Source organism: Dermochelys coriacea, chromosome 16 (assembly GCF_009764565.3).
Source record: "Dermochelys coriacea isolate rDerCor1 chromosome 16, rDerCor1.pri.v4, whole genome shotgun sequence".
Taxonomy (NCBI): domain Eukaryota; kingdom Metazoa; phylum Chordata; order Testudines; family Dermochelyidae; genus Dermochelys; species Dermochelys coriacea.
The window spans coordinates 25,376,329-25,400,228 of NC_050083.1; the positions used below are offsets into that span (position 1 = coordinate 25,376,329).

Here is a 23,900-nt window from a genome sequence, read left to right on the forward strand (position 1 = left end):
GTTCAGATTTTATTGCTTCTTTAACTTATTCATGATTGTAGCCCAGAAAGATCAAAAAGAAGTGAACTGCCAGAATCTCACATCAAACTGCAAGAATTCCTACATGGGTATTTGTCTATATCAATAATGAGAATTTTTTGATATTGAGACATTAAATGTGAAATTATGGAAAACAAATGACACAGAGAGTGTGAATAATTTCTCAGATAATTCAGATGATATACTTACATATTAATATTACAAATTTCTGAAATCACAAACGTTCTGCCTGCCTGATATTTTATTATTTTTTGACATGACAAAGTTTCAAGACAAGTGTTGATTTTGTTTCATATTGTAAATGCATATCTTTTACTTGGGAAAATATCAGGGTGAGTTATTGGGAAACTAAATTATGCATTTTTCTTTTTCAGCAACTGACTAAAAATATTTTCCAAAAACACCTGAAGTTTCACAGTGAAAAAGGTAACACTTTATGTATTGTGGAAAGAGAGAAAATGAACAAATATCTTCAAATGAAGAGTCTCTTTCTCACATGATTTCTTTGTGGATATTTATTTACAAATTCTTGTTAAATATTTCGCTTATGTGTCACAGGAAGTAAAATCCTTCAAGAAACAAGTTCAGACATTTGGCAGCAGCCAAGTATCTTGATCTGCAAATTAATTCAAGTTCTGTTGTCAGAGTGCTCAGAAGGATAAACATTTCTTGCATACTTATGGAAACACCTGCCACTCACCAGGGCCTGATCAAAAGCTTACTGAAATCAATAGGAGTCTTTCCATTGGCTTCAGTAAGGGGTTTGGAGCAGGCCCATATATAGGACTCAGTTTTGGGGATCATGCACTTACTGAAGTCAATAGCAAACTTCCACTGATTCCAGCTGAAAGCATGAGCAGGACTTTATGGAATAATAGTGTGAAATTCTTGCATGGCAAGATGATGATATAATTAGGGACCTGATTCTGCCCTTGTTATTCAGATAAAACTACTACTGAAGGCAATGAGTGAATAAGCCCTCCCTGAATATTCAACTTTGCCACCCTTTGCAGAATCTAATGACACTTCTACCTAGCACAGCTTCTCCATGTAAATCCTAGGGTATTCCTAACTCTACCACGCATTTCTATTCTTTGAAATAAAGCCAGTGGTCAGAGCTGAATATATCAGAAATCTGTCCCCCACACTGCACTAATGGACTATGTGACTGTCTATGATATCATGCTTTCCTTCATTTTTATATTCTGTCAATAGCTAAAAACAAGCAATAATTATGAACATGACAGATTTGTAGGAGAAAACCAGGAAATGAATGGAATAACTCAGCACTCTGTCTAGATTGGCAAATAAATCTCTGATCTTACTTTCTTAATGCACATGGTGCATTCAGGTCTCCAAGCACCACATTATTGTGTCACTACTACACTTGGCACTAGCTCTGGGTTCCTAATGCAATGAGACTTATTTCAGCACCAGTAGCCCTAGCTGCACACACTGCTACACTGATAAATCCTTCCCTTTATATGTTTTCATATTATACTGGACTTAGGTATGTTTATTTGCCTAAGGCTCCAAATGTGAGCCAAGGGTCTACCCACATGGATGCAACTGGAGGAACAGGGCCTAAAAGAGGACACCCCTCATTGGAAATGTCTTGATGGTAAATTCCGTCTGAGGTTAATATAACTGCTGACCAAATTCCCAGTGGATGTCATCACCATGGCTTCACTGGGAACAATGGAAATATGCTGATTTTGACCAGCTGACCCAATAATGTTCACAATCCAGGCAGGCACCTTGATGCCCTGTAATAATAGTGATAATTACCAGTTTGCACCTGAGGCTAACATAGCTTCCTCCAAATGCAGGTTACTGCTGGTACCATTATATGTAAGGCTGAAGGGTAGAGATACAGATATTTTAGATGATTTGGCTAAGATCTGACAGTGAACCAGCAGCAGAGTCAGAACAGAACCTGGGTCTCCTGGCTCCTGCTCCAGCCACTGCACAACACATGTCAAAATCAGAGGGTTTCATGATGTGTGGGGATCTGTGGTGCTGGCTTAGTGGTTAAAATCAAATGGGTTATAATCTTAGGACTCCAAGCAAAGAGAGAAAGGTGTGGGCTGGTGGCCTCAGCATGTGACCAGGCACCAGGAACTCTTGGTCCCTAATCAGGGCACTATGATGTAGTCTGTGACCTTGGACAAATCACAAAACCTCTCTCCTTCAGTTTTCCTCATCATAAAATGAGACAAGTTATATTGCTCCTTTCCAGGGTGCTGTGAGGATTAATTTGTTAACCTTTGCAAGGAGTTTGGACAGATGGAAAGTCCAGTAGGAATGCTAATGAACACATCCCAGCAAAACATGAGGAAGCTAATCTAATCATTGACATAATCAGAGCAGACTTCCATTTTAAACTCTAGCTATCTCTTATGGTTCTCAGCATCCAACATGAAACAGTACTTAGTGCTCACTAATACATGATATTGCATGCTAAATACCAACCAATTGGGTAGCAATTACAGGCTCTTCCAATTGCAGGAGGAGAGCTGAGAACCATTTAATGGCAGAATGTCCCCCCCCTGCGCAGTTTGAATACAAATGACTGTGTGTATTTGCCTTGTGTTTCACCAGGCAGCAACATGGCAGGTATATAAGGTACAACCTTGATTTTATTTTACACCTCTTCTTCTTCAAAGGGAAAACAAATGGCCTATGGCAACTGAAGCAAGCCCTGGCTGCTCTCACCTCCTTCAGGTCATAGGGCTTCAACTATGGAAATGGCCTGTTCCTTTGAAGCAGTGTCTAGCTGTGATACATATAGTTGCTTCCTTCCCTTCATTTTGCTTGGAGCTGTTGTGTTGTAAATGCACTACAGAAACAATATGGTGCCTTGATGGCAAATCTTCAGCAGAACTGAGGGGAGAAGGAAGGGCAGTCAAGCTCCCAAACAATGACAACTCAGAACCATGCATTCCTCCCAGAGAAGGTGATTTTTTTTAACCAGTTTCAGATTTCTAGAGTTTGAATATCCATTAGAGGCAGCTTTAAAACAGGGTATCATTTTCTTATATGGACCCATTTAACTATGTATCTGCTGTGTAATTAGAGAGTGCCAACAGTGATGGTGCCTGGTGAGCTTTTGACTGTTATTTCAACAGAAGATAAAACAGTAGCACAATAAGTCCCCTGAATTTCATGTTAAGAAATAAGTTGTCCATCTGAATCTCTAAGCTCTTAGAACTGGGATTTCATCATTGCCTGTTACAGCTGAGGAATGAAGGAAAACGTTCTAAGATATGGTCAAGGAAGTGAAGCAAGGTTCTCTCAGAGCCATGTAATCTCGGGATGGAGACAGAATCAAAAGACCAAGGCAATGGGAAATTAAGGCCAAGGCAGGTCAGCTCGTACATTATTACCAGCCTAAATTTCAAGGGAAACTGGGGTATGATACACTTGATGAAAGCCAGTCAGAGCCTCACATACCACATCACAAAGCTATCAGTACATAAAGGGATGAACTTTTTATTAACTGCTTCATGCCAACTGCAGATAAAAACCTAACATTAGTTCTGGGGGGGGGGGTCTCACTTTAAACTCTTGCATTTTCTCTCTCTTCCTTTTTATCTTTTCCCACTTTTCTAGCAATGTCTCATCATATAGAAATGATGACTATCTCTAGAATTTCAGGAGTTACCAATAACAATAATAGATGTCTGAAGACATGGCATAAAAACAGAGCATAAAATCCAAATCTGAAACATCTGCCAGTGGCACTGAGCACTAGCACAGCAACACACATTTGGGAATTGGGAATACTCTCTGACATTTGTGGTTATGCTTGTATGAATCCCCCTTAATATATTTACAGCAAAATCCTTCATATAGTAAAGATGAAGACAAAAATCCCAGTATCAGTCTATATTAGCCTGGTGTGTTCACTCCATGGCCCCACATTCAAATAGTTAGAGCTAAATATTCTGATGAATAATCACTGCTCTTCTCCCTAGAGCGTCAGGATTCAATTCTTCCTCCTCCCATCAAAATAGTTAATTGAATAAATTGCCTCCTCTAAGAAGAGCCATTTCCCACACCCTTGTCTAAGTCCATGTGGTAGTCTGGTGTCAAAACAAAACCTACTGTATAAACTCCCCAGTTTTGTTTAAATTTAAAGGAGTCACATTTCCTCCTTCCTCAGGTGGTACCTCTGGAGAGTTTCCCTAGGGCCTTTTCAGATATGCTGAGGGAAAAGGTGAACTTTTGATTAGATCTGAAAGTGAATAGCAATGGCAACGAGAATACCAAAACCAGTGTCTCCCCAGGGGCACATGAGCCAATAAACTCTGCTGATTCCTTGGAGGACATTTTCTATAACAATGCAGTTTGCTCTACCTTTTGCCAAAGAAAGGCAAGCTATCTTCCCCAGCTCTGAGGTCAGACACAGAGCTGAAAGTGACAATAATGCTACTGGGCTTCTTTTCTGATTTCCTAGAAACTCTTCTACCACCGAGTTTCTTCACAGCTCAGCCCCTAGTTCATGTTAAACTATTTCAAACTTAACCCAAATTTGTGTGTTAATCTGAATGTGTATTCAAGTCTCACTCAGAAATTTCAGAGTCTGAGCGGTCATTAATAGGATGACACATTCCATTGTGTAGATCCATAATAGGAATGGGCTTAACCATATTTTGTCTCATTCACTGCCTATGCTATGCAGCCAGGGATCCTAATGCTGCAGATGTACATTAGAAGTTCACACTACTACTGCCCTGTTTTGTGAAACTGGTCACTGTGTTTTGGTGCCGATATAGCACTCAGCAGGCTGTTTGTTAGGGATGAGCTAATTGACTTGGGTTACACATTGACCAGCTTGGAGCAAAGCATTGTGGGCAACAATTTGCACAAATCTGAACCCAAAACTTTTAAGAAGTTTCAAAAGAATCAGGTTCAAACTATTCTATTGCTTCAGATGATTTGCTCTCATCCCCATCATTTAACTGTTAACAACATTCAAAGCTATCGTGCTGTGCATTAGCTAGCCGCAGTAATTACCTGGTCCTATTACTAATATACACTGATCCTCCCTCCCCAGTCCTCCTATTGCTTATTACTCACTTGTCTTCTATTAAACTGTAAGCTCTTCAGGGAAAGGTGATGTCCTCCTGAGAGTGTGCAGGGCCCAGCATAATGTAGCCCTGATCCTGGCTGGGGTCTCTAGGTGCTCCTGAAATACAAATAAATAAAAAAGAAGAGGAAAAAGAACATTGCTTCCTGATTTACCTGCAATTGTAAGAGGACACAGTGCATGGATAAAATTCCCTTGTCTGCAGAGGGCCAGCCTGTGCAATGTTTAAATCCTACCTAAGCTCAGAGATGAGAGCTGGTCAAAAAAATTCTTCAAATCATTTTTGTTCTAAACATGATTTTGGGTTTGGAGTTTTTTGGAGAAAACAGAATTTTTAATTTTGGTTGAAATTTTAAATTTTTCAATGAAGAAACAGAAACGGATTTTTTTTTTCAGTAAAATAATTCAGTAGAAATGGTCAGGTTTTGTTAAGCATTTCATTTTTCAGTATATATTTTTGGGACTTTTTAGTTTCTAAAAATTGAAAAGTTTTACTGAAAAAAATATGATGATTGATGAGGATTTACTGAAAGTAGTTTGTGAAAACCAAACATTTTTGGCTTTGCAGTGGAAGTGTTGAAAAGACAAACAATTTGCACAGGAAATTTGTAAAACATTTCAAAATGTCCTGAGAAAAATAACTGCCTTGTACTTGCGTCCTCAGAGAGGCGAAATTTTACTGTAGCAGGGTGAATATCACCCATTAGGTCCAACCTACATGAAGCCAGGAAATGCAAGAAGTTTCACAAGAAAGCCTGACCTAATGGGAGGTCCAGCCCAATTCCCTGACCAAAGTGGCTCAGAATGATTCAGACAAGCACCTGAACTTATGAATATTTATCTGAACCTCCAAACTTTTTGAGGTTTACACACACTTCATCACTTTGGAGCTATAAACAGTACACAAGCCAGACAGGAAGAAATAGCTGAATTAGATCAAAGGCCACCAATGTATTTTCAGTTAGCAGCTATCACTTTTCTCCAAAACATTGTGAAAAGTTCCTACTAGCCAGCCAAAAAGAGCCTTTTGCTTAAGGCCCTGTATTGTACAAATCCAGCGAAAGACTTCACATTTGCCCAGATTGTTTTAAATGTGGGGCTTCTTGGGCAGCTCATGAGACATTTACTGACAACATATCAATAAGATGTAGATGTGCAGATTGCTAAAAACTCTCCTCCTGATACCCCCCAATTACTTTTCATTTCTCTGTCCTCCTCCTCCCCAGATCAGTTTCCTTATAGTGGGTAACATGAAATGTTTGCCATGCTCTATTGCAGCTCCTCCTGTTCTCCTACACATCACTTGACATGATAATTATTTTTTGCAGAGCTCCCATTCTAATACACACCTTTGTAATGGCATCTAAGTTTGAAATTCAGATGCGTTAATTTTAGGGAGTAGATGAAACTGGGTCAAGACCACTTAACCTTACAAATATTGTTTGCTCCATTAAATATAGATACCTTATCTGGATGATACAGGATTACCAGATCTTCAATATAAAAAGTTCTGACACTGGAAGAATCTAGGCATGCAGTCTGCACAGAAATGGTTGCTTCTGATAAAATGCCCTTGCAATGCTTTTTTATTGTCTTTTCTGCTCTAGAAAGCTCATTTTCCTTTGAGAATTTAATGTGTAGGTTTCAGTGGCAATTGAATAAATCAGTAAAGAGTTTGGTTTTTCTAAATGTCATGTTGAGTAATGTTGGATCCAATGCTATGATTTAGTTTCTTTCATATATTTTTGTTTCATTTAATCTTTAAGTATTAGCTCCAATAGATTTCTGCATATTCATCCATCCTGGCTTACTTTACAATTTGTCCACTCAAATTTGAAAGTACTTCAAGGCTTGGAAGAGACAAAGAGGAACCACTGGGCAAGTCTGGCATTGCCAGTTATAACCCACACAAAACATCCATCCCAGGATTTCTGAAGGAGGCTCTGGATGAATTTGGGGAGCTACAGAATGGTGGCAAGAGGTTCCCATTAAAATGGACAAACCAGTGTCAATAAAGTAGCTGACCTGAACTGCCAGAATCCTGAACCTTTCTCCAAAGTTCAAACTAAACCCTGCTTTTAAGTTTTCACACTCTGTAGGATTCCTCGTTTCAGCTGGGAATGAAAGCATCCTGATATCAGTAAAATAAATCTGCTCCCACAAGATTCACAGTGTAATTCCAAACTAAAGAGATTTCAATTAGTGTTTTAATTGAAGGTGCTCATCTGAACCTGAATGAACTTTACACTAAGAGTCACTAATGAATGCAACCTTATGAAAGGTGAGATACAATATCTCAACAGACAGCAGGGAGTCTGCTTTAATGACAACCCTTTTTATCTTCTCAGAATAACTAGGGCATGGCCTCCAGGTACGGAGCGGTGAGGATAAGCAGACAAGTTGCTCAGGAAATGCTTGTGGAACATGTAACTCTCTGGTACACATTTAGTAAGAGGTAGGCCATTCAAAATCCCTAGGCAGGAGGTAACTCAGCCATTAGCAGCTTGGTCACTTGCAGCAGAAACACTGGTGGGACCCTAGACTTGGTCAGTACCACTAGAACTATTCTTGTAATAAAAAGGCAAAACAACTTTTGAAAGCAGCAAGCAAGCAGCACAGAAGGGGATTCCAGTGAGAAAAAAAGACAATAAGCAAGAACAATAATATGTAGCATGTTTGCACCGCAGGTAAAATAGAGAGAACAGAGTGTCTGGGGATTCGTCTCTGAATCATTTCTGGCTGAAAATGCAATAGTTATTCAGCAAATAGACACTATTCCTTTCTGATTTGGGCTAGTTCACAGGTGTCATTAAACCCACTACTTGATTGCTCAATGAATCCCAGCTCTGCTAGTAGGGGCAGGATGTCAGTGGAGTAGCCTCAACTTCCCGCAGTTGATATGACAAAACATACACTGATTCCCTTCAGGACATGGTGAAAAGCTTTCTCTTTTTGCCTGAGGATTAATTACAGTTAAATCTATGGAGGAGTTCATGTCAGCTGCTATTTTTCTGTATATTGTCCCTGGAACTTGAGATTTGATGGTAGGACCATTTTTATAAATCTATCAATAAATTTATAAAATGTGATATACTGTAGATATACAGAAACACAGCAAGGCAGAAATGTACTATTGGGACATCTGAGACTGTTCCTGTAAAATACAGACCTATGTTAAACACCTAATTCTGTACTGTATATATTGGCTCCTCTGTTCTTAGCTGCATCCTTGCCTTCACGTACTGAACACTGGTATTCCTGCCAATCAAAGTGTTGGGTCTTTATTTCTTTTCTACGTGCAATAAAGAAAAATGGATCTGATGTATAAATCCTATTGATCTAGCTTCAGAAGCCTCATTTGTGCAAATATTTCAGATTAGAACTTTCATTTCATTATGCAAGTCAGCCTTGAATAATGTTGCGGGCACATGTGCTACATCCGGTGATGGTGACAGGGTCCCTGGAGATGGATAATTGTGATGATCTATCTGTAATGTTTGTGGACCCAGCTCTGTGAGCTCATTGATATCATGACACATTTGCAGAGCTTCAGTAGGGGGCACCCTTGTGTTCTTGAGGAAGAACCAGGCCCCCTTCCACAAGCAAAGCGGGTGATCCGTGCACAGAGGGTCTCTCCCCATATGGCCTGAGAAGGCCCAGCTGGCCCTTTTTCTCTACCTTGCAAACATTAGAGAAGCAAAAACCTGCAGAAGCAGCAAATTGGTGGCAAGACTGAAGTGTCCCAGCCCTGGCTGGTTGGGAAAGCTGGGAAATTCACCATTGCTGAGGGACCCATAATCTCCACTCTACAAACAGCTACTATCCCTCTATTGATCTCAGGGGAAACACAATGGTGCTATTTGGGAGCGAGCTGAACCTAGCTGCTCAGCCCGCAACAGCATGATGTGCTCCTTCCCTTTTACCTGCCTTGGACATTTCTCCACTGATTTTAATTAAAGCTTTGTTCAGCCGTGCTCACTTGGAACAATGATGTGTGCATGCATGTGTGTGTGTATATGTATGGGTGCATGCGTGTGTGTGTGTGTATTGGTGAATGCATGTGTGCATGTGCATGTATATACAGTCATATATAATATGATGGATTTTTTTCAAACTCCCCCATAGCTGATGTTCACGTCTCACCTCCCCATATATCTTTGCATCCAGGCAATTTTTAAAGAACATCAGCACAAATGCAATTACGATGCTACACAATGACATCTCCATTCGTCGGGAATAACTTAGGGATGTTAGGTTTCAGAGTAGCAAAAAAAGGAATAGAAATGCTATTAAAGCCTGTAACTAGCAAGAGACAAAGAGAAGCCCTTGCTATTCTAACTTAAGTGCTCCCCAAAAACTGGAAAAACCAAACATTAAAAGTAGCAAACCCAACACTTTTCAAGCTGGGAAAATCACCATTTTTCAAGGTAAACATCTAAGATGTTTTTCTTTAAGCTGCAGTTACTCATTTTATGGATACAGGATTCAGTTCCTACAACTACAGTAGTTTCACACAGCTAGAGATCCAGCTACAAATTTGGAGAAGCGCAGGCAACAGATATAAAGAGAGACCAGGGCTGAGAAAGAAATGTAGGAAGAATTGCTTGTAACAGAAAAATCTCCTTTGTAAAGGCAGCCCATAAATAAGAAAGAAGAGTAGAATTTACAGAGCAGGCTTAATGTACCCAGCTACGAGGATAGCCACATTTGTTTGGACCCATTCCTGAAGGTTTTAGCGCATGACATAATCTTTAATTCAAGATTAATCTTTAATTCCTGGAGACTTCAGGACAATCCTGGAGGGTTGGCAACCCTAGCAGCTACTTATAGATTCATAGATACTAAGGTCAGAAGGGACCATTCTGATCATCTAGTCCGACCTCCTGCACAGCGCAGGCCACAGAATCTCACCCACCCACTCCTATGAAAAACCTCACCCATGTCTGAGCTATTGAAGTCCTTAAATCATGGTTCAAAGACTTCAAGGAGCAGAGAAGCCTCCCTCAAGTCAACCATGCCCCATGCTACAGAGGAAGGTGAAAAACCTCCAGGGCCTCTCCAATCTGCCCTGGAGGAAAATTCCTTCCCGACCCCAAATATGGCAATCAGCTAAACCCTGAGCATATGGGCAAGATTCACCAGCCAGATACCCAGGAAAGAATTTTCTATAGTAACTCAGATCCCATCCATCTAATATCCCATCTCAGGGGATTTGGCCTATTTACCCTGAATATTTAAAGATCAATTACTTACCAAAATCCCATTATCCCATCATACCATCTCCTCCATAAACTTATCGAGTAGAATCTTAAAGCCAGATAGATCTTTTGCCCCCACTGCTTCCCTTGGAAGGCTATTCCAAAACTTCACTCCTCTGTTACTACTTCTAATTCACTACTTTCTGTTCTTAACCCCAAAAAACAGGTGACAAATAATTTTAGTAGAAACAGAAGAATGAATCATTCCATCTTATGGCCTACATGACTAGTAAATAATGTAATGCCTCCCTTCACCTCCTTATATGGTCTCTCAACACTGAGAGAACCAGCCAATGGCTTGAGTTCAGTGGTTTCAGGATCAGGCCCAACAGGTTCAGACCCTTCCTTTCTGTGTCACGACCCATTCAAATACAGCCCTCCTCACCAGTGACCATCTGTTGGCTGTCTGCTGATGGGTGTTGCCAGTCCAGCTGCCACTGAATGAGTGTCCATGTCAGATGTGATGCACACCCTTGATCTGTATTCTTCTCCTGCTGAAAGCAAAGGGGCTTTTGGCATAGATTCTGCAAGCAGGAGCAGACCTCCTTGCTGTCAGTCTTAGGAGAGAAACCAAGGAGTAAATGGTCATAGACACTGAAGTTTCCTCTGCCTCATTCTAGAACTAGTTCATCCAGGACAGGGTTGAGGCACAGCAGTGAGGTGGGTTGGAGGAAGCATTAGCTATTGCTGTCCATAATGTACAACTTAAATGGATAAACTGGAGGTCTTTGGTCTCCATGACTGTCAGTCAGTTCATGACCACTAAGTCCTAAGGTACATGCCTATCAAACATAATGTAGGTTGCATACAAAAAACTTGCTGGGGTATCACCCAGACTTTGCTTGTTTCATCATATAAATATAAATGCATAGACAGATACTAGAGAGAGACAAGGTGGGGGAGGTAAAATCTTTTATTGAGCCACACAGAGCTCTATGAAAGCTCGAAAGCATGTCTCTCTCACCAACAGAAGTTGGTCCAATAAAAGAGATCGGTCACAATCAGTCACCAGTTTTAAAAATTAATGAAAAAAATGGTCAAATGATTTATAATAAATGGGATGGAACCATCAGCTGGCCGTGGGCATTCCAAAAGCAGAAAAAGAGGCCATGTTCATGTGATAAATAATTTTTGTGTTTACTCACCCAGTATACACAAAAATAAAGCCCAGATACCCAGCCACCACCCAGGTTAGTCTGTGCCTTGGTAATTTCAGCTGGTGCTCTCCCCATGCTGTGATATTTCATTAGCAAAAAACAATTAGATAGGTGTGTTGTCATTATTTATCTGAGCAGAACAGCAATAACTGCTTAGATCAAGGGTCAACATTTTTTTTCTACTACCTTATAAATGAGTTGGGCCTCAGAATTAGGCTAGGGAATTCCATTGTTCAAAAAGTGAATTAGCCAGGGATACTAATGAACAGGAAAAAATAATTCTGTTTACTAGTACTGCATGTAAGTACTAGTAATAGACAACAGGGGAGGGATCACTTGATTACCTGTTCTGTTCATTCCCGCTGGGGCACCTGGCATTGGCCACTATTGGAAGACAGGATACTGGGCTAGATGGACCTTTGGTCTGATCCAGTTTGGCCGTTCTTATGTTCTGATGATTTTCTAGCAACATCTTTTTGGCAATACCATAGAGGCAAAACCATCCAGTTTTAAATTGTATGGATACCCTTTTGTCCAAGATTCTCAATGTAAGCAAACAAATTATAAAATGTATCAGCTACAATCTTCACCATTTGCTTTAGAAAAGAAGTATCACAATAAACTCATTCTGGCAATCATTACTTGAATTAAAAGGCCCATTTATGCATTAAAATCAACTTTCCTACCTGCTACACCTGCAACTGTATTAGTATAAAATACTTTTCATAGAAAATGCAAATATTTCCTACTTAAAGATGTATTTGCAAACAGGAGCACATTGACATCAGTTCAAGTACAGAACTAAGGGGCCAATCCAGAACCTCACTGACACCTGAGGCAGACCACCTTCCATGAGTAAGGGTGCAGGATCAGCCCTTAAAATAGCATCTGCACCTGGATTTAGAGATGATGCATTTCTTAAAGATGGCTGAGTATTCTGACAAAGAAAAAGACAATGAGAAAAATCCTTCCAGTGATTGCTAGCTGATATTTATCAAAGGCTTTGGCATGAATATGATGATGATGGTGATGGTGGAAGGTTTCAGCTGTTTTATGTCTCAGCAATAGTTTAAACAATAACGTTCATATCACAGAATGGTGTAGATAATATCTGCAATAAAACTGGGTCTTTTATGTTCAGAAGCAGACAAAGCCAGGAGAGCACATTGATAAATGAAGCTGAACCTTTCTATTTTGTTGTGGTGGAGCTCCCTCTAGCTTATGGTATTAAACTTGTATCTGTAAATCATATTTGCTTAGACCCATCTCTCCACTTTCAGGGTAGAAAAGGCTTCAGATTCTTAATTCTTAAAAGCGTTTGTGACATTTATAATCCAGCTGACTAAAACCCTTAAGACCCAGTTGCTGGCTGAGTGGCATCAGCAGGTCTGATGATAATAAATTTCACACTTTTAAAAGGACAGTATAGGGAAAAATACGCTGGCATTCAGGGGATGTGAGTATCACTAGCAGCACTTTCTGCCTTTTCCAGCTTTACGATGGTCTATTAATATTCAAGGGAAAGATTAATACAGTTCTACACACTTAGCTGAAAGAATTGGCCTGCCTGGACTGGAAATGCCAGGCAATAGAGTTAATGTCCAAGCTGCGTCCATTTTACAATGTAAATTCATTTGTAAAAGTACAATAACATACTGAATAAATAAATTAGTTTATAAATCCCAATTCAGGATAAATGTATATAATCAAGTGGGGGAGTTGTTATTTCTGAGGAGCAAGTTGTGAAAGGTGACTAAGAAAGATCACATTAGGCGTGAAATGTCTGGCTAACAATCAGATAAGAAACCACCTTCATTTCCCTTGTTTAGAATACAGATATTCCTGGGTTTAATTCCAGAGTTGATACAGTAGCCTATCTATAGGATCCTGTCGCTGTTCAAGTCACAACTGATGATGGTAAATATTAACTATACCTTTAAAAACTGCTGATTTAATGGTGTGTTATGGAAACAATGTTTTGCTGAAATGCTAATTTGGGGAGATTAAGAAGACATCTCTGAAGAATAATATCCCAAATCTGATGTGAAGCCTAAATAAGCAGTGAAATGATAAGCAGGCAAGAGCTACAGGAGAAGAGTTAATTAAAAATCTCCAAGGCAACTTATATTCCTTTGTCACAAAATAAATGCCATGCTAGAGATACAGTACCTGTAAACTGAAAAATCACCAGCTGTCCTAGCTAGCCAGAGAGCTAAAAAGGATTTACAGTCTTGAAGTGTCTTAAATATTCTATGTTTTAAATGCATTTGGGCACATTTTTTCATAAATATTGCTCTCTGAATTTTCTATTTATCTTCAGAGTCACCTAGCTAGCATAATCTCCATAGTCGTCGGTACTGCACAGTTAAAATAAAGTTTACTTGCATAATTATTTAAAATTAACAACAAAAATAACCTTATTGCAGAGTTTGGAGAATCTGAATCAGTAGAAGTGAATATTAAATTCATAGTGCAGAATGAAAGACAAAATAAACTATTTATGAATCCAGTCTGAGAAATTAAAACCTGCTGGAAAATGCACCTATAAAAATCTTTAGAACTGAAAATATCATTATTTTATGGCTCTTCTTGATGAATTATTTCTCATGAAATTACATCATGAGACTTCTGGCTGAGCATGGTTTAAAAGGAATTGTTTCTATTGCTTAGATGTGATTCTGAGAATTTAGAAACTTATTACACAGTAAACTGACTAATTAGAAGACATTACCTGCTGTCAGAGACAAAACTACACATGTATTTAGAGCTATGATTACCAAATAGCTATTTACTGAAGCTTACTACTTATTAACTAGTGCAAAGTCATAAATCAAATTGCATTTGAATAGGTTTTTGAGAATTGAAAACTGAATAATCTCCTTATTATCAATGTAAAGCTAGCTGGAGATTTCTAAATTCAGTTATTTTGTTCCAGTAGCTTAGGTTTACATGGCACTTTACATAACACATAATTTAGACAGGTCCCACTCCCTAGGAGCTTACAGTCTAAACTGGAGAGTCTAAATGTAATTACTGGTGAGGATGAGTGCAGAAGCAGATAGCATCATAGTTGATCAGGGATGGAAAGTTAACAGAAATAAGTGTGTTTTAAGGTGGAATTTGTCACCAATGTTCTGAGTACACTTTGTGCTGTGATAGTGCAAGTGATCCCGTCTAGAGGATCTGAAAGAGACCATGTCACAAAGACCTCATTTGATTTATTGCTCAAAGTCAATATTAAAAAATATTGCTCCTGAATAATCAATTGTCACAACCCTGCATCCAGTTGAACAAGCTCTTTGTATAAAATCTTTCAAATGCATTTCTGCTGCATGCTCAACCCAGACTGTGTCATTTAAAACAATTATTTTAAATATGACACATTTGGGTTCAGTTTGCATCTTTGCCATCCGTGATAATCCAGGAGAATGCTCTGAAAGAGGAGCACATTGTCTGCATATGATCAAGTCAGACTCTTACCCGCTTTCCCTTTTAAGTGTAACATTCAAACAATACTTAAAGCTGAGTGACGATCACAGTGGATAAATATAAAATGAGTTTGAAATTTATTTTAGCAATTCAAATAGAACCTTGAGTGAAAATAAATTATTGTTCCTATTAACTATGTGACTAAGGCCTTTTTTCATTAAATGCAGTAATAGTGAGTACCCTGTTCCTCAAATAAAATAAAATAATTATTATGGATCAAGTTTGCAATAATTTTCACTTCCTCCGTGCTAGCCTTTCTTCTAAGAAGTTATCTTAATTACAACAGGAATCTTTTTCATGCATTAAATCCTGAAAACAAATCTTATTTCAAACAATAATAATTTTAATAAAATATAAATAATTCAGTTATATACTTTGAATACATAAAATAAAATACAATTTAAAACATCCACAAACTCCTAGCAACAGAACGAAACCCAAGTGTATTGGTGCAGTATGGTATGGAATGTTTGCCTTCAGTATAATTATATACTTTGCAGATACCCTAATTCTGAATTCTTGCTGCAATAAGAAAAGGAGTACTTGTGGCACCTTAGAGACTAACAAATTTATTTGAGCATAAGCTTTCGTGAGCTACAGCTCACTTCATTCATTGCAGACGTCCTGATTAGGCAAACAATTCATTTACTTTGCATGCTGTGTGGAATGGGAAACTCTCTCCATACATATTCAGCTAAGTGGAATTCTTTGAGAGTGTCAACAAACATGTGGATAAGGATGATCCAGTAGCTCTTGTGTACTTGGACTTTCAGAAAACCTTTGACAAGGTCCTTCACCAAAGGTTCTTAAGCAAAGTAGGCAGTCATGGAATAAGAAGGAAGGTCTTCTCTTGGATCAGTAATTCATTAAAAGATAGGAAACAAAGGGTAGGAATAAATGATAACGTTTTACAGTGGAGAGGGGTAAATAGCGGCATCCTCTGAGGAGCTGTACCTGGTACCTATGGTGTTTAACATACTCATAAATGATCCAGAAAAAGGGGTAAACAGTGAGGTGGCAAAATTTGCAGATGATACAAAACTACTCACAAGAGTTAAGGCCAAAGCTGACTTAGAAGCATTACAAAACTGGGTGGCTGGGCAACAAGATGGTAGATGAAAATTAATGTTGATAAACGCAAAGTAATGCACATTGCAAAACATAATCACAACTATACATATAAAATCACGTGGTCTAAATTAGCTATTACCACTCAAGAAAGAGATCTTGGCATCATTATGAATAGTTCTCTGAAAATACCTGCTCAATGTGCAGCAGCAGTCAAAAAAGTGAACAGAATGTTAGAAACCATTAGGAAAGGGATAGATATTAAGACAGACAATATCATATTGCCTCTATATAAATCCATGGTATGCCCACATCTTGAATACTGCATGAAGCTCTGGTCGTCCCATCTCAATAAAAGATATATTAGAATTAAAAAGTACAGAGACGGGTAACAAAAATATTTAGGGGTATAGAACAGCTTCCATCTGAGGAGAGATTAAAACAACTGGGAGTGTTCAGCTTTTAAAAGAGATGACCAAGGGGGAATATGATGGAGGTCTATAAAATTATGAACGATGTGGAGAAACTGAATACGGAAGTGTTATTTACCTCTTCACATAACATAGAAACCCAATGAAATTAATAGGAAGCAGGATTAAAACAAACGGAAGGAAGTATTTCTTCACATAACACATAGTCAACCTGTTGAACTCATTGCTGGAGATATTGTGAAGGCCAAAAGTATAACAAAAAACAATTAGATAAGTTCCTGCAGGATAGATCCATCAATGGCTACTAGCCATGATAGTCAAGGACGGAACCCCATGCTCTGAGTGTCCCTAAACCTCTTACTGCCAGAAGCTCCAACTGGACAACAGGGGATGGATCACTCGATAATTGCCCTGTCCTCTTCATCCCTTGGAAGCATCTGGCATTGATCCACTGTCAGAAGAGAGGAACCTGGGTTAGATGGACCATTGGTCTGATCCAGTATGGCCATTCTTACATTTATTTTACTGAGAGTAAACAGTGATGTGTTTATCAGAAAATTAGCACATAAGGGTGATAATAAAGCCCAAAAATGTTGCAGCTAATAGTAAAGTGATGTGCATGAGAGCCTCTTAACACCATGCAGATGCATTTATTCATTTGAGTTTTTTATACTCAACATAGGTTATTCACACTGGAATTTATATTTTGCATTTCATTATAAAATGGATCTTTTTTGTGCATAAAACAAAAGACGTCATTATGAAAGCATTTCTAGCCTAATCAGTCTTTTAAAAGATAATTGTTCTTATAGAAAGTAACTATTGCTTTATATAATATTTTCATTACTAGGCTTTCTCATTTTTTAATACTCTGTCAGTACAAACCTGAAATTCTCTGGTTCATAATATAGGTCGATTTCATCATTACAAACACACTATTACTGTGATTGAAAATGCTATGCGGAAATGCAAATTGTATTTACTGCTGCTGTATTCTGCAAGCACTTTATGTGATAGGAAGTGTTTTCTGTAGCTCTGTGACATGTGAGAGAATTCCAGAGAGCAGTGAAAAGGAATCAGGCAAATTGAAGGACTCAGAACACTGGGTAATGAAAGGAATCTACCTGTGCAGAGACTTCGATTCTCACTCATGCTCTCTCCAATTTTTCTGCTTTACATGTCATTTTATGTATAGAATTAATAAACTGCATTTGACTTTCCAGATGAAATTATCCCTTAACTTCATCACTAACATTCTTAAAGACTCCACTTAGGCAAATGTTTCCTATTTTAATATTGCTCAGAAGATAAAACAAATCTGGGCAGTACTTGGTATTTGAGCAGGAAGAACTTACCTGAGCACAGTCCATCAAAAATATTACTCAGAGGTCAAATGAAACACACATACAAATGTGTGTGCAAACAACAGGAGAGAGGAAACACAAAAACTCCCCATGAAGTCAAAGGCAAAACTCCCATTTCCTTCAGTACAAAATGGAGTGCCGGATTTTTAATACTCCAGACTCCTCTCTGCTTATCTTCTCTCTTCATATTTTATCTATTGTAAATAAGGATAAACTGTAACCAATTAGAATAAATAATAAGAATCTTTCTTTGGCTCCATTAGCAATTTGCCTCTCATTCGTAAATAATTGTCTAATATAACTTTTTAAATTCAAAGTTGAGTGCAGTAAAAGAACAGGGTTTGCCAGACTGGATAAGACCAGGGGTGCAACTACCCTACCATCCTGTATCTGACAGAAAAAGGTGCAAGAAACGCCCTAATGAACAATTGTGAAATAACCTGCCCCAGGGAAAGTTTCTGCCTATCCCTCAGCAATTAGTGTTTGGCTTACAGCATTTTTATCCTTTAAACAAAATGAGCAATGTTTTTTACAATGTAACTCTGAATGTTCCAATTACCCATACAATTGTCGAATCCATCTCTGAATCCTGCTAAACGTCTGCTTTCAATGATATCTGTTAGCCATGAGTTCCCCATGTCAGTTATGTTTTGTGTAAAAAAGTAGCTCCTTTTATCCATTTTCAATTTTTTGCCTTTAACTTCATTGAACCTCTCCTTATTCTTATTGAGTGGAAGGGCAAAGGATTTATCTTCCTTAGACAATTCATTTTTTTCAGACACCTCTCTCAAGTCCCTCTTATTCATCTCTTCTCTAAACTGAACAGTCCCCAACTTTTCAGTCTCTCCTCATCAGGAGATCCCTTCCAGCCCCTCAGCATTTTCATTGCCAGACCTATTTAGAGACAGTGTAAGCAGAAAAGATGGCTTACACAAAATGATATGCAGATTTCTCCCTCCCTCCTGGGTGCAGTGAATTCTCTGCCCTTCTTTTGGCTGTGGTGGAGAGACATGATAAGAAGAAACTTGGCAGAATGTTAAATTCTTAAGCCCTTGGGCTATTTTGCTCATGATCTCGTCTGACAGCTTAGATTGAAGTAGTGATCACTGTATTGCTGTCTTACCAGACAAAAATGGCATTATAAAAGAAACCTACCAGGTTCCAGCTACTCCAGACTCTGCTCCCTGCTCCCAGTCCTCTCTGCTCCCAGACTGAGCCAGGGCAGCTCTTGTTTAGACTCACCATTGCCTCCCTCCCACCTGAGGTTATTTCACTTGTGACAGCACAAATTATGCACACCCAAATTGTAATTATTTTCTATTTTAAACTGTTGTTCTCTAATCCTGATCAATATTGATACTGAAAGCCAGAGATGTGGAAAGTTTAACAGCTTGTGTATTAGACTAATCCACATTGTTTAGGGTGGGGGGAGGGAATTCTGAAGGGATTAATTCAGAAAAAGCAAGAGGCAGATTTCTTTCCTGCTCATAGCGGTCATTCATAGAATCATAGAATATCAGGGTTAGAAGGGACCTCAGGAGGTCATCTTGTCCAACCCCCTGCTCAAAGCAGGACCAGTCCCCAACTAAATCATCCCAGCCAGGGCTTTGTCAAGCCTGACCTTAAAAACCTGTAACGATGGAGATTCCACTACCTCCCTAGGTAACTCATTCCAGTGCTTCACCACCCTCCTAGTGAAAAAGTTTTTCTTAATATCCAACCTAGACCTCCCACACTGCAACTTGAGACCATTGCTCCTTGTTCTGTCATTCTTCCATTCAGGACTTCCCCTCATCGCTGGAGTGCAGCACTGAGAGAGTGGGAACCTTTCCAGAACAGAAGATAAATCCAGCAAAAAGAGCTCTACCCTGTTTACTGCTAAAGGACTTTTAAATAATATAAAGGAGCCTGCATAAAAATACATTACTATGGATTTCTGAGACTACTTACTCTGCAACCTAATCCCAAACATTGTCAGAACTATGGTTGTGTAATACCTGAGACTTGTGTTACTTGTAATATACAGTGCATGTGTGCTCAGACAAACATGACACTGCATTGAAATCCTATCACAAATTTTTAAAAAGAACCCTGCAATATTTTTTCCTAATCCAAGAGTTTGTTTGTTTGGTAGGTCAGTTCACATACCATTTCATCTCCTTTGGGGAAAATGCACACTTCTAGTGAAACTGTCAATGCATCATGTGTTCTTGCGTGTTACCAAAAGTAACACATCTTGTGCTTTTGCCTTGAGCATTTTGCTGTGGTTGTTGGAAATGAAAAAACATTTTTACCCTGGAAATAGTTAATTCTTCCCTGGGGCAACACATGCAAATCCATGAGTTGTTCCTGGTTTGAAATGAAGTTTCAAGAGGTTTACCTCTGAGCGTATTTTAAAAATTCTGCAAAACCAGGCCAACATCTCAGTTTCCTGCCATTCACACTGGCAAGCTTTGTCCTCCGCTGTTCTATAATAATTTGATTCCTTGGGGTTCTTTAACTAAAGGACATAATGTAAAGTAAAGGGCTATTCAAGGGATAGGAGTCTTCTTTTTCTTTAGAAAATGTTCCTTTTTACAGATAAAAGAGGTTGAAGCTAATGCTAGCAAGAGGAGAGTAGAGACTGGGAGGGACATGAGAGTAGTTTCTCTAACACCATTGTGCTCAGTGAAATCATTTGATGACCAAAGATATTGGGATATTTTATTGACTGACAGTTACTGGTGAACATCAGCTGTGAACGTGTTTTCGGTCCCTTTCCAATCTGATTGTGTGGTTCCCTTTTCTCACAATGGGTCTCTTTGCTGACTCAGGCATTTAATCCAAGCATTAATGTATCTTCAGCAAAATCCCATTGGTCAGCATGTTCAAAAGTTAGGCACCTAAATCTCTGTAACTGCCACCCCTGAAAAGTGGCCTGCCTGTCAGCAGTGCTGAGCACTGGCACCTTCATAGACTGCGCAGGAGCTGCATGTATCTAAATGTGGAGTCAGTCCACAATTTGGTTACCACGCCATGTGTGTACATTAAGCCCTGCTTGGTTTTTCTCAGGGCCATGAAATTAATTTTTCTTCAAAGTCGAGATAAAACCAGAAGTTTCCTTTGAATAAAGTGAACAAAAAGCATGGTTCTTGTCGCTGGTTCACTGAGCTCCCGAGCCAAGTCCTGCTGGCTGGGAAATTAACAAATTGTTTTTTTCATTGAAAAATGCTTGTTGGTCAGAACCTGAACTGTTGGCAAATTTGGTGGCGATTTGATATATTTCCTGACTTGAAAAAATGGAGAGAAAAAAGTTTTGAAGTTGTCAAACTTTTCATTTTGGCATATTCAAAGAAATTACAGTTTTTCGCTTCAAAATTATGTTTTATTTAGAAATGTAAGTTAGACTGAAAAAATGGGGGTTGTTTTAAAAAAAGGTCAGAATCTAAACAAAATGTTTAGAAAATCATTGAAACAATGTTTTGATTGACCCAAAACAAAAAAACATTCTGGTTTTTCTGAGTCTCAAATATTCTTGAGATTTCAACTTTTTGTACCAATTTGAGATAGGAAAAATTTTTGACCTCTTGAAAATATTTGCAGAAAAGGAAAACAGATTCCAGGACAGCTCAACTGCAGCTGCCTTGTGCACGGAGACTCCTCAGCTTTATGGGATTTCTGTGCCAGACGGGGCCCCTTATATAGGTTGGGATTTGAGGCCTGGACAGCGGACTTAAATGGCTGGTGCCCAGAAACTGGAAAGAAAGCAACATGCTATAGGAATGCAGGAGGCACAGCCATCTCTGGGACAGCAAGAGCCAGCAAGGCCAGGTTTGGGCTCTGAGGGTTACTGCTCAGACGCTTCAGAAAGCCTTTGAAGATTTTGAAGCTCTCCTTTCTCAGTTTGTTGCAGGTTCTGACATGATCTGCATGGGCCATTACTTCACCTTTTCTACACAGATGCATTTTTGTGCCCTATGCAGATGTCCTACACTCACCACTACTAGCAGGACTGTCATGTGCTACGCTATGCAGAATTCACATACAGCCATAAGGAATGTTTCTGGCACCTCAGGGCAAAACTTTGATCTTGACTCTTCTTTTGCCCCATTTAATTCTCAGCTCTCCTGTTATCCAAGTGATTCTGTATATTAATTAGGCAAGTCAGGGAGAATCACCCTTAAAACCTGCCTGCGTGCGCAGCCACCCCAGTTCATATATCCCAGCACCCTTCCACCCCACTCTCTTAAAAAGACTCTGGGGTCTGTTTGCCAACATGAAATGTATTAGCACTCAGCTTATCCACAACACACTGCATGTATTAACCCACAGCTGGAAAGATCTGGGGGCTAACGACCAGGTACCCAAGTCTCAGAGTTTATGCCAGAAGGGACTATCAGCCATGTAGTCTGACCTCCTGTATGTCATAGGCTGCCAGCCCCACACAGCACCCGCACACTGAACCCAGCAACTGAAGTGAGACCAAAGTATCACAGCCCACAGGACACTGCACTGTGATGAGCCACAGGCAGAGAACAGGAGGGACTGAGGTGCCCAGTGCCCGAGGCCCCTGCAAAGCAGGGAGATGATTGAGATACACCCAGATAATCCTGGCAAGTGACCTGCCCCGGATATTGCTGAGAAAGTAAACAAAAAAAAAAAAAGGTCACTGCCAATGTGACCTGGCGGAAAATTCCTTCCTGACCCCACATCAGTTACAGCCTGAGCATGTAAGCGAGAGCTGGCCAGCCAAGCAGCTGAGAGAAAGAATGTTCCGTGCCATCTCAGAGCCCTGGCCCAACCTGCCCAATGTCCCAGCTCCAGTTGTGGCCAACTCTGATGCTTCAGAGGAAGGAGAGAAAAAAAACCCAAAACCAACAGAATGCCTTGGGGGTGGAATCCCTTCCTGACCCCTGCAGGTGGCCAGCTGAAGCCCTGATGCATGAGCTTTTAGGAACATAAGCCTTAAACCGGGAGTGAACCCCAGGGCTGTTGAGTCCTGCTCCCAATCTCACAAGCAATCCCATCATACAATCACACTCATACATTTGTCCAGTTCTCTCTAAAAACTAATTAATTTGTTTACCCCACCAGCTCCTGTTGGGAGGCTGCTCCAGAACTTCATCCCTCTGATGCTTAGAAACCTTCTTCTGATTTCCAAACTGAATTTGTTCATGGCCAGTTAATCCCCATTTACTCTTGTGTCAACACTATCCTTTAGCTTCAATAGCTCTTCAACCTCCCTGGTATTTACCCCCCTAACATATTTAGAGAAAGTAATCAGACCCCTTCTTCAGTCTCACCCAAGTTCTTCCAGTCTCCTCTCATAAGCCAGGCCCTCTGGTCCCTGGATCACCCTAGCTACTCTTCTCTGCACCTGCTTCAGTGAATTAATCGTTTGTGAACACAGGTGACCAGAATTGCACACACTATTCCAAACAAGTGCCTTGCACAATGGCATTAATACCTCTCTAGCTCTACAGGAAATGTCTCACCTGATAAATGTTAGGGTCGCATTTGCCTTCATAGTCCCACCACCCTGGTGGCTCATAGTCATCCTTTGATCAGCCCACAGACCCAGGTCTCTCTTCCTTTGTTGCTTCCAACTGATGAACCCCCAGCCTGGAGCAGAAATTCTTGTGATTAAATCCTAAGCACATTAGTTTGCACTTTGGAGTCACGGAAATGGGATGAAATTTAGTGGTACAGTCTTCAAGGTCATCCAGATCTTCCTGCATAATATTCTGATCCTCCCCTGTATTGACAATGCCTCCCAATTTTATATCATCAGCAAATTTCATTAGCAAACTCCCACTTTTTTGTGCCAATGTCATTAATAAAAATATTGAATAAGGCTGGTCTCAAGACTGATCATTGAGGAACTCCACCCGTAACCTCCCTCCAGTCCAGTAGTTCACCTTTCAGGACAACCCGTTGCCTCCTCCCTTTTAGTCAGTTCCTTATCCACCTTAAAGTTCTTGTACTGATCCCATATTCTCTAATTTAACAAATAACCTCCCATG

At 39.6% G+C, this 23,900-nt stretch overlaps 1 long non-coding RNA gene across 1 annotated transcript in view; it reads right to left on the bottom strand.

Annotated features, from left to right (window-relative positions):
* Positions 1-587: 587 nt before the first annotated feature.
* LOC119844074 overlaps positions 588-23,900 on the bottom strand; it is a 134,180-nt gene continuing 110,867 nt past the window's right edge. Inside the window, exons 4-5 of the long non-coding RNA XR_006276009.1 lie at positions 5,122-5,230; positions 588-2,922 (exon numbers count right to left, since the gene is read on the bottom strand). This is a non-coding gene — a long non-coding RNA (uncharacterized LOC119844074). The remainder of the gene's footprint in view (positions 2,923-5,121; positions 5,231-23,900) is intronic.